This window comes from Bombina bombina, chromosome 6 (assembly GCF_027579735.1).
Source record: "Bombina bombina isolate aBomBom1 chromosome 6, aBomBom1.pri, whole genome shotgun sequence".
Classification (NCBI taxonomy): domain Eukaryota; kingdom Metazoa; phylum Chordata; class Amphibia; order Anura; family Bombinatoridae; genus Bombina; species Bombina bombina.
Genome location: NC_069504.1, coordinates 1058376814 through 1058389380, shown reverse-complemented (window position 1 = coordinate 1058389380; position 12567 = coordinate 1058376814). Strand labels below are relative to the sequence as shown.

At 36.2% G+C, this 12567-nt stretch overlaps 1 protein-coding gene across 7 annotated transcripts in view; it reads right to left on the bottom strand.

Moving 5' to 3' along the window:
- Nucleotides 1–10901, bottom strand: part of SLC25A18 (solute carrier family 25 member 18) — a 92189-nt gene extending 81288 nt beyond the window's left edge. The window contains exons 1-3 of one of the 7 annotated variants that reach the window (XM_053718869.1): nucleotides 10831–10901; nucleotides 10494–10636; nucleotides 8130–8200 (exon numbers count right to left, since the gene is read on the bottom strand). The gene's annotated coding sequence lies outside the window, so the exon portion shown is untranslated. The other 6 variants (XM_053718870.1, XM_053718871.1, XM_053718876.1 and 3 more) reach the window with 6 other exon arrangements.
- Between the last annotated feature and the right edge of the window lie 1666 nt (nucleotides 10902–12567).

The window sequence follows — 12567 nt, the reverse complement described above, 5'->3', positions numbered from 1 at the left end:
TTCAAAGGATGAGTCAAGCAAACATAATTGTTCGTATATGTTGTTAATGTTAAAATATCTGGATTATAAATTCAAGTTTGTCTGTAAACCCTTATATATTTTCCCTTTATTGTGAAAGCAAAACAGTGACATGCACTCTCCATTAACAAACACATGTTAACATTTACGCAACTGAATCCCAGTAAGAAGTAGGTGAGTGATCTGTAGCTGGACACGTGACAACGCCTATAATGTCAATGTCACAGGGCACGTGACATTGCCTCTGATCTAAAAGTGTCAATATATTGAGAAACTTGTTTCTGACATGTCATACCAAGCCCAAGGCATCTGGATCTAAAAAATACAATTTAGATATCTCTTTGATTAATTTATCTATTTTGTTCTACTCTAATGCTAAATAAAACTGGCATGAGACTGAATGGCATATTAATCCTTGCTAAATAAAAGCTGTTGTGTTAATGGTTCCTAATCTATATATATCAGTTTGATACAGCACTCACTCGGTTAATTTTAGTGCATGTAACCACACAGAGTCCTGTATCCCTTTTCAACTCAGGTTACAGTACTGCAGAAGAGAAGATAGCACAGTCAGTAAAACATGGGGACAAAACATTCTTTAGATATATCAGTGAAAGAAGAAAAAATAAGGTAGGAATAGTAAAATTGAAATCAGTTGATGGTAGAATAATAGAAGGAGATAAGCAGATTGCAGACTGTCTCAATGATTACTTCTGTTCTGTTTTCACTAAAGATTGTGAAGATACAATGTCTACATTAAGGGATGCTATGCAAAATAGAAACAAGCTTAACAGTAATCTTTTTACAGAGGATGAGGTTTTGTTAGCATTATCAAAAATAAATGTTACAAAGGCAGTGGGTCCTGATAATATTCATCCAAGGGTTTTAAAAGAACTTCGTTCAGTGCTAACTGTCCCATTAACTGATCTGTTTAATCAGTCACTATTAACAGGAGCTGTCCCAGATGATTGGAGAATAGCAAATGTAATACCTCTTCATAAAAAGGGCAGTAGAGAAGAATCTGGCAACTACAGGCCAGTTAGTTTAACTTCAGTAGTAGGGAAATTAATGGAAAGCCTCTTAAAGGAAAGAATTATGACTTACATAAAGACAAACAATTTAGAGGACCAAAATCAGCATGGTTTTACTTCAGGGAGATCATGTCAGACTAATCTAATTGACTTCTTTGATTATGTAACAAAAGTATTAGACAAGGGAGGAGCAGTTGATGTAGCATATCTAGATTTCAGCAAAGCATTTGACACCGTCCCACACAATAAACTTATTCACAAACTATATCTCCTTGGTCTAGATTCAAAAATTGTGAACTGGGTGGAATGCTGGCTTAAGGACAGAAAACAAAGTGTCTTAGTAAATGGAGTTCATTCAGCAGAGGGGGCTGTTACTAGTGGTGTTCCTCAGGGGTCAGTTCTGGGGCCTGTTTTGTTTAACATATTTATCTGCGATATCAGCAAAGGGCTACAGGGGAAAGTATGTCTCTTTGCAGATGATACAAAAATTTGCAACAGAGTGGATGTTCCAGGGGGGGTAGACAAAATGAGAAGTGATATACAACAATTGGAGGATTGGACAAACGACTGGGATCTAAAGTTTAACACAGCAAAGTGTAAAATAATGCATTTAGGGAAGAAAAATCCAAATGTTAATTACAGACTCAATGACACTTTACTGACTGTTACAGACGAGGAACAGGACTTGGGAATTATTATTTCAGATGATTTAAAACTTAGTAAACAATGTAGTAAGGCAGCGAGTAAGGCTAGCAGAATGCTTGGATGTATTGGTAGAGGTATTTGCAGCAGAAATAGTAAGGTTCTTATGCCACTTTATAGATCATTAGTTAGGCCTCATCTTGAGTATTGTGTGCAGTTCTGGAGGCCATATCTTCAGAAGGATATTAACAAACTTGAATCTGTGCAAAGGAGGGCTACCAAAATGGTACATGGTCTAAAAAATAAAACTTACCAGGATAGGCTCAATGACCTAAATATGTATAGCTTAGAGGAGAGAAGGGAAAGAGGTGATATGATAGCAACTTTCAAGTACATTAAAGGGTTTAGTAAAACTGAGGCTGTGGGTATTTTACATAAAATGGAAAATTCAAGAACAAGGGGTCATGAGCTCAAGCTAAAGGGTAGTAGATTCAGGAGTAATTTGAGGAAGCACTTCTTTACAGAAAGAGTGATTGATTTATGGAATAAACTTCCTCAAGAGGTAGTAGCAACAAACACTGTGGGGGACTTTAAAAATGCATGGGACAAGCATAGGGCTATCCTACGAACTAGATAAGTTTATACTGTTAGGTAAGGTGGGGCAGACTTGCTGGGCCTATGGCTCTTATCTGCCGTCAATATCTATGTTTCTATGTTTCTATGTTTCCTGGAATTAAATTGTCATTTATTGGAGACACAATAGTTTAGGCAAAAATAGCAAACAGCTATCTCAAAGCTATGTATAAAATATGATAAAATGTACCTAAAGTTCAAAAAACTAATATAAGTAATTTGGATATTCTGACTTTTTTGGGAGTACATACATTTCTCAGGACAATTTTTAATATAACAAAATTGATTCTTACATGATAAATTTCTTTCTTTCCAGATATGGTGAGTCCACAACGTCATCAATTACTGTTGGGAATATCACTCCTGGCCAGCAGGAGGAGGCAAAGAGCACCACAACAAAGCTGTTAAGTATTACTCCCCTTCCCACAAACCCCAGTCATTCGACTGAAGGAAAATGGAAAAAAGGAATAACACAAAGAAGGTGTATAGGTGCCTGAGGTTTTGTCAAATTTAACTGTCTTAAATAAAAGGGTGGGGTCGTGGAAATATCCGGAAATAAAAACATTTATCAGGTAAGCATAAATTTTGTTTTCTTTCCTAAGATATGGTGAGTCCACGAGGTCATCAATTACTGTTGGGAACCAATACCAAAGCTAGAGGACACAGATTACTAGGGAGGGAGAGCAAGACAGGCAGACCTAAACAGAAGGCACCATCGCTTAAAGAAACTTTCCCCCAAAAGAAACCTCGGTCGAGGTAAAAATATCAGATTGAAAAAAGGTGTGCAAAGAAGACCTCAGAAGCTTCATCTTTGAAAACTCAAGAAGAAGAGACTGCCCTCGTGGAAAGGGTCATAATTCTCTCAGGAGACTGCAGACTAGCAAAACGAATCAAACTTCTCAACCAAAGAAAAAGAAACATATCAGTAACTTTCTGAACTTAACTCCTCCAGAGAAACAAACAAACAAACAAACAGGGCAGGAGACTAGCGAAGAACCCTAGTCGCCAGTAGAAAAAATTATTAAAAACACGCACAACATCCAAGCTGTACACAACATTCCTTATGAGAATAAGGATGAGGATAGAGAGAAGGAACAAGTTCCCGATTAATATTTCTAATTGAAACCACTTAGGATGAAGAACAGCATTATCCAAAATAAGATAAGGTGAATTACACTGCAAAGCAAAGAGTTCCGACACTCTGCGAGCAGAAGAAAAGGCAAAAAGAAAGAAAACTTTCCAAGATAAAAACTACTGCAAAACCCTAATAACCAGGTTAGGGCTCCAAAAGGTGGAAGAGGTGACATCTCCACTAGATCTGCATACCAGATCCTGCGAGATCATACAGGAACAATTAAAATAACCAATGCTCTCTCCTATTGATACAATCAATGACTCGTGAAAGGAGAGCAAACTGAGGAAACAGGTATGTTAGACTGAAATCCAGAGAAACCGCAAGATTATTTATCAGGGCAGCCAGCTGATCTCTTGACCTTTAAACGTACCTTGGATCCCACTTCAGCTCCCTCCATTTGAGGATTAACCTGGAGTGCCTACTCCCCAGACGAATGCCTGACTGCTCAAGCAGTCCGCTCCCAGTATCCAATCCTAGTATGTGGATAGAAGATAGACAGAAATTGTGAGCGTCTGCCCACTGAACAAACCATGCCACCTCCATCATAGCTAAGGAACTCCAGGTTCCTCCCAGATGGTAAAAGTAAACCACTAAGGTGAAATTGTCCTTCAGACAGATCCACATGATCCCTGTTTTACTATCTGAGCATGCATAACAGCAGAACTCTCAAATGGAATCAAGCAAAGGGATGATGTCCAATGAAGCAACCATCACACCGTTACCTCCAAGCATTGAACCACTGAAGGCCAAACATTAGACTGCAGAAAAAGGCAAAAGGAAAGAATCCTTGATTTCCTGACCTCTGTCAGAAATATTTTTAGAGATAGGGAAACTATTATCGTCCCTAAGAAAACTACCCCTGTAGCTGGAACAAGGGAACTCATCTTCAGATTCACTTCTGAAAAACTTCTGGGAGCCATGGCAAGACCAAAGGGAAGAGCCACAAACTGAAAGCATTTGACAGAAAAGCAAATCTCAGGAACTTCAGGTCTATGGTCATCATAAACTAACCCTCTTGGACCAAAGGAAGAACGCAACTATGGCTTCCATGGAGGTGTTCAAGCTAAAATCTGAAGGATACTTGTCAGTAGCAGATGAAGGAATTATACTGTCCGAATCTGAGATTTCACCCTCAGAGCCTACTGACGTATACTCCTTATCAGACCTATGAGGAAACAACAACCTGAGTGGCAGCAGGTAGGACAGAAACCTTACTATCTGAATCTCTTATGTTCCTTTTGCGTCTTCCCTTAAACCTAGGAAAAGCAGATAATGCTGCAGATACTGCTGAAGATACATGGGCAACAATTTCTGCATGCAAATAAACTCCTTCAGGAGATTGATAGGAGCCACAGGGCACTGCATGTGTCGCCATTAGGGCTTGGGATGTTTGAGGAGAAAGCTGTGGCATTGCCTTAACAGCATCATCCTGGGAGACATTGGGCTCATAGGCAATGCTCTATCTCTACATTCAAGAGATCTAGCGAAGAAAAAATTACAGAATAGCATAATTGAAATAAAATGTTTAAATAAATCCCCCTCCATTAAGAACACTCGTTACCGTGTACTGAGAGCAACGCAGCATTTCCTTACTAGCTGCTGTTAGAGCTCTGGGGATTTATTACCTATGCCAATGATAAAAACCAGAATAGAGCATAAAATACAAACAGCCCACAAAAATTAAAGGGGATAATACTTAATAAGCCAATAAAAATTAAAACACCTAAGTCTACAGTCAAAGCAGAAGTGCCTGCTCTCTGCCTGTAAAGTATCCTTCTAACGGATATATATGTCCCAGATAATTTTGCAGTTCAACCTGAATAAGTGCACAGTCTCCCATACCTAGAACACAAAAAAAGGCACTTACCCACATTCTGGCCGTCCGGCAGGAGGACATCTTACAAGGTATGAGAGGACACATACTCCTCACAGAGACCTGTAGAAAAAGAAAAGAACAGAGTAAACCTACTCTGGCTTTCTATACCATGGGCAGCAATTTTGTTAGGAAAATGCAGCAAGGCCCACCTTACAAGTTCCTAACTGCTTTAAAGCCACCACTACCCTACTGAAGAGATTAACGTGGACTATGGCTAGACCCAAAAAGTTTGCTTGTAGCAAAGAAATCCAATTTTCTTCAGACACCAAAACTTCACCTCCTCCATTGACAGAGACAAAGAGAATGACTGGGGTTTATGGGAAGGGGAATGATACTTAACAGCTTTGCTGTGGTGCTCTTTGCCTCCTCCTGCTGGCTGGCCAGGGGTGATATTCCCAACAGTAATTGATGACATTGTGGACTCACCATATCTTAGGAAAGAAATTGTGTTTACGAAACCTGTTTATGCAAATGCTCTGTAAGATTATATATAGACTTAAAAAAAGGTTTTTTTTAATGTATTTTAATTAGCTGATAATACTACTTTGTAATGTGTCACACTGAACCCCCGACTACAAGTGGACATCTTTAAGCACAAATTAGAATAAAAGATAATTAAATACTCTCTGACTTTTCAACGTGCCCACATTTTTGGTTAATTTCCTGGGTTGTGCTTGCTGATTGGTGACTAAATATACATATTTATGTGTTAATTTGTGTATATCTAAATATTCATATATATTTAAAATTGCTGCGCTACTTACCCCCTTCGTTGCGCTTAGGTTCTGTGCCGTGAATGACGGCATCAGAACGAGGCTCCCATTGGAGCCTATGGAAGCAGGCTCTCGTGAGGGCAATGATTATGTGCAATGCGAACTCATAATACCAGTACACATTAGCGTGTGCGCTGGTATTACTCAGTTGAGCGCAAATATCACTTTTGCGCTGAACTCGTAATCTGGCCAATATTATTTTATTATTGTGCTGTTGTAATGTAAAGTGCAGTAGTAGACTTATAGTATATATCACAATATACAAACAAAAATGCAGAAGACTTATATATCACAATATGCAAACAACAATATATAGACTAACAATAACTCATGTCTGACTCCCACAGTTAGACATTCTTGTCAAGACAATACTGTAGGACAGAATTTTTAAATGTGGAACAGACTCTTGGGAAAATTCTATAAAAAAATAGGAGGTATTAAATACCAGAACTGTCCAAGGAATATTGGGACAGTTGGCAAATATGACATATGCTCAGAGTGTTTACAATTATACTAAAATTAAAACATTATACAAAAAGGAAATGCTTAATATTATTATTTGTCATATAAAAAAGTTAATAATATGGAATGACCTTGGTATAAAAAATGATGATGTTAAAGGGATACAAAGGTAAGCACTTTTTCATGTAAAATTCAAGTTTTTTTTTCCTATAATATGGTCATTGGAGAAAAATGATTTACATACATCAAACAATGATACACACTAAAGCAAAAAAAAGTTGGACACTATAAATTTGTGCTGAAATAGTATATTGTTTAACAAAAAATATGGAGACATCTTACAATATAAGCAAAATAAATAAATACATAAATAAATAACACAGTAGTGTACAACTGAAAAGGAAAATAGGTTTATTCCTAACGTATGGTATTTGTGTAATGTAGGGGTTAAATTGAGTTCACAAGTTTTATTAGTAACTCCTCCCTCTAGTTAAATCACAAAGGCCTAAGGCCTGGCCTAGATTTTAGCTGATGCTCCAGCCAAATGGTCTCCATGGCAATGAGCAGAGAAAGGAAATGTTTCTATGGCAACTAAATTGTCTCACTCAAGTGCTGTTACACTGAAATTTCCCAGTAGTAAGAATCTTCCTATTTTTTTTATTTATTTTTTACTTTGAGGCACTGAGTCCCTTCTAAACATATAAAAGATAGTGAACATTGTTAGTGAAAAGCAACAAATAAATGGACAAAGTGAACAAAATGATGGAAACAAAAGTTCTTTCTAAACGGTACTCTGGTATTACTTGTGATTAGGTGGAGATTCAAAAGAAAACTACTCTAAAAGTTTGTTTTTCTTTAGAAAGTTATCCACAAAAAAGCAGAAGCTGTATAGCCTTGGATGGGAACTTTAGGGTGCTGCAGGGGGCTGGGACATTGTTTCTTAATAATCTAAAGCTCTTGTGAATTTATCTACAAGGTTATTCTGCAATAAAGGGGAAAGACTGAACCATAGGGAGTAGATGCTGTGATTGATTCTTTAGTTTTATTGGAACTCTACAATATGCATTTTTTTCCTTCCCTGTTTTAAAGGACCCATGTGACAATTCTGTCCTTGTCACATACCAAGGCCGATGTAATACTTTGTTTAGCCAACTGGCAATAGACAAATTGCACAATCTTTACACAGATCAAAGCCAGGAATAACGTGTTCTCTAAAATGTAAATGGAGTAAAGGTAAATCTTTTAATGATAGGCAGGGTTAGAACATAAGCTTTTGAGGTCAATTAGGTAATATCTTTATATGGGTTATCTGCACGGATGAGCAAATCTTGCCATTTAGACATCTGGATTGTAGAAGAAATGTTTGACATTCAAACATTTTTTGTAATAGAATATTCTATTATTACACCTAATGCATTAGACTATTTTCTTATTGCATTATTATGCCCCTTAAAAAAAAATCAGTCACATGTTTGACAAACTCTGACATTCATTCCAAATGAATAAATGCAGATAACATTTATTATTTTAATGAAATTGCGGAACAACTTGCCTCCTACCTGGTTTATCAAATTTTCCTGAAGCTTCAAAATACACTTCCTGTAAAGGCTGGGATTCAAGTTCAAATTTCCTGTGGCAAATTCAAGTAATTTGAGTAAAATATTTATGAGAGAGAAATTAAAAAATAAACATAGTGAATAAGTAAAAGGAAATGATATAAATGGTAAGTGGTGTCAAACATTGATACATAAAATTTAAATCATTATTTTGTTAAAGGGACAGCGTAGTTAAAATTAAACTTTCATGATTCAGATAGGGCATGCAAAAATAAACAACTTTCTAATTGACTTAAATCATCAAATGTGCTTGTTCTCTTGGTATTCTTAGTCGAAAGCTAACCCTAGGTAGGCTTTATTTGTTGATTTCTAAACCCTTGAAGGCCGGCTCTTATCTTTGACAGGTTTTCCCAGCAAGATAGTGCTAGTTCATGTGTGCCATATGGATAAAATTGGGCTCACTCTGTGGAATTATTTATGAGTCAGCACTGATTGGCTTAAATGCTAAAAGAACTGAGATAAGGGGGCAGTCTGCAGAGACTTAGATACAAGGTAATCATAGAGGTAAACCGTGTTTGTTGGAATGGGTAATAAAGGGTTATCTATCTTTTAAACAATAAAAATTCTACAGTAGACTGTCCCTTTAAGAGTTTAAGATAGTTATTTAAAACTGCTACTTACAAGATAGTACATCCCATGCTAGATATACAAGTACACAAACATCAGCATTCACATGTGTAACTTCAACTAAAAGTGAAGTGTAGTCTGTAAATGATTTCCTTCAACTATGCATGACCAACGTAAACATTCTGAGCATTGAATGGAATTTGCTTTGTTATCACATCAAGCTTTGCTGCTCTTTTTGAAGAGTGAAAAATTCTCACTCTCGATATAGCAAAATACAGCCAAAAGAAGAGTCCCTAGGGCTGGGAAATGCTGAAATCTCACAGCAAGCTACAGTGAATGCCAATGTCCTGTTAAAGGTGCAAACAGATTATACATTTTAAAATTACTTGATTTTGAGAGTCAAATCCAACCCTTCACTCAGGAATAATGCAGCCAATCAGTGGTCATAACATCTGATGAAATACTTACTGTTACTTGCTTGTAGCCAAGGTGACAGAATCCTGTGACCACACCACAGTAGGGCTTTAGTTAGGTATTAGCAAAGAACTACTGAGCATGTGCTGTTTATCTGGGATTACTAAAGTGCTATGTACAAATGAATCCCTTTGGCAATGAGCAATTGTCAGATCTATGGATCAAGGGATTTCACTTTTGATTGGTTGTATGGTCTCTGACAACTAAAACTAAAAAGGCAAAGCATGCCCATTAAATCAAGTGTTTATATGGTTGTACAGTCTCAATACTGTCTCTTTGCTTGTTACGAGTGTCTAAATCTAGTACTATAGAAAAAAACAAAATTCCTCTCTAGAATGGATATTCTTGGTTCTATCGATATTTATCAAAATGTCAACATATAATCAATAACATCATTATTAGAATGATACATTGTACAGTGCCATTAAGTCTTTATTTTCTTATTCAGCAAACTGTACTTTTAGCAGCTGTTTCCTTTTATGGAAAATAAAAATGCAATTGACAAAAATGACATAGCTCATGTTCATACTTGTAGTTTTGAAATGACATATGTGTTTTCTAATATGATGTCCTAAATTCAACAGGTTTCTCAACTAAGTTGCTTTTTTTGTAAAGATATCAGTAATATTCAAGGCACACAATTGCAAAATTAGCTTCATTTACACCATTCCAAGATCAAATACAAAAGATGGACTGTGAAATAGATGTTTCCTTAATCTATTTATCAAACTGACAATTAATATTTGTATCTTTAAAAAATAAATAAAAAGTTCCCTATTTAAACAAAACTCCTCTGCAATCTAATCTCATTATGTCTTATTATTATTTTGCTTTGACCTTACTACCTCTGAAAATTGTGTTGTTCTCTACTCCCCCTTAAAAAACTGCAGGATCCAAAGACTGATCCTGCAACATTCAACACAGTGATTACTTGATTATTGGATCCCATTTATATTTGTCCCTATGATTGGTCGCAGCAAAAACAATGCAATACATAAACATTTTAAATACTTTTAAATTATTTATTTTACATAAAAATTTTTTTTTGCAATGCAGTGCTTAATTGCTGATGCAAAATGTGCATGTACAATAAATGTCCTTTTAAATGTAATTGATAATCTGCCTTGTCACAAGGCAAAGATCATTTTATAACAGAAGATCAACAATGAGATATGAAACTTGATAGTTATCTTTTACTAGACAAGTCTAAGAATGACTGATGCTATCTAGTTACTTTACATTTTGTTCCCATCAAATGGGTCTTACCTTTCATACACTCTGCACTCCTCCTCCAGTAGACAAACCGTAAGTTCACTGGGGTCTTTTCCTGGTGGGCTTTACTGTTTCAGTTACTTTAACACTTCAGTAGGCTTTAAAAAGAACTACTTTAATGTTACTGTGTTCTGCTTCTGCAAGAAAAAAAGAAACACCATAAAAAAAACTTTACCAAAGACGTCTGCCTTAATAAAAGGAGTTTTCACTGATGTAAAACACTATACTTCTTTCAGATATTATATTTGTGCCTTTATCATAACGTGTCCCAGTTTTGAATCTTTATCGTCACCCAGGAGTTACTACACAGATAAAAGTAAAAATGTCCTACTTTTTGCTTTTTCCCTGCACTAAAGTGTCAGGAATCTCTTTTTGCAAAACTCTGGGTTTGGCATTTGGGAGGGACAGGAAGACAGAGTAGGAGGAGAGAGAGAAATTGTATACAAAACTGCTGCTAAATGCTTGTCGCTAACCTAAAATAGGATTAGACATAATCCAGTGCACTGCTCTGTATTTCAGCCTGCTCAGAATTACATTTGCAAAAAACTTCATTTCAGCTGTAATCTACGTTGTGCATTCTGATAAAATAACTTAAACTTAGACAAGAATTGTTATTGCTATATTTTAAATTGAAAATTAGAGAAGTTTAAATTATCTGCATTTTTTTTTAATGACAAACTGGTATGTACCTCCACTTAAAGGGATTTCAATCTACACAGATTCTCTTTAAAAATAGCATCATAGAAACAAGAGGTGGTATTTCAACATCACTGAGATGTCACTGGACAGGTTACAAAGTTACAATCGTTTCTAGAAACCAAGTGGTTAACTCTACACCTAATAAACCCCAAACTTATTTCTAACTCTCCCCACATGCCTATATATCTGCCTGTGATATTGCAATGTCATTAAAATTACAAAGGCATCATTCCAAGTTTGCTTTAAAGGGGCGTTGCATGTAAAGAGACATAAAAATGGCATTAGTCTGATAGAGCAAGCAATTTGAAGAAAAAGAGTAAAAATACAATTTCAATCTGCTTCTATATGTATCCTTTGTTGAAGAGCATACAAGGTAAGCTCAGGAGCATGCACGTTTCTGGAGCACTAGATCTCATCAGTGTTGCATCAGTGTTTGTAACAATGTTACACACTTTTGAGCAACAACATATACCATTGTTACATAAACTGTTATCAAACCAATGTCATATAGTTCTCAAGACATGAGCACTCTGTTGAGCCTACCTATGTATGCTCTTCAACAAAGGATACATGGAACAAAGTAAATCTAATAATACAACTAATTTGAATAGTTGTTTTAATTTGATTTCTATATTAGAATCATGAAAGTTTAATTTTGAGTTTCATGTCCCTTTAAATGTTGCATTATGCATAGCGGGGGGAGGGTGGGGGGGTGGGAAACAGACGTTCAAATACACTTGTAGGTTTTCACTGTCCTCAGCGAGGCTGGAGTGCACTTCTTGAAAGTATAAAATCTAGACTCTCCTACATACAACACAGTGATTGCTTAATATGATCAGGAGCTAATTTATTTCTGTCTCTAAATCGCCACATCAAAGGAAATAAGACACTAAACAACACTCAAGCGTTTTCAAGGTTTCCTGGAACACAACACATTTCAAATCTATTTAGTGGTATACATAGTATCCAAGTATCCTTTAGTGAGGCAATACAGTATCCAGTAAAAGCATTTACATTTTACATCGATCAGCTACTTTGAATGCTTGTCCCACACTCTCTAGAAAGCCAAAAAGCAAAGCCAGGTCTTCTGCCGTTTGCCTAAATCAGCTACGGATACGCAGCATTATAAAGAAAACCTAGATTACAGAATTTGTTTGTCCACTGTAGCGTATGGGAGGAGCACACTTTTTACAAAATTCCATGAGGATTTTATGTCCCTTAATTGTTCATGTGCAATTTCACCTGTGTTTCTTCCCAAAATCTTCTTACAATTCAGGAGATGGGTTCTTACGTGTCACAAAAATATTTATTTTTTAAACTGGGATTAAATGATGTATTGCGATGCATATTATACAACATCTTGTCCAAA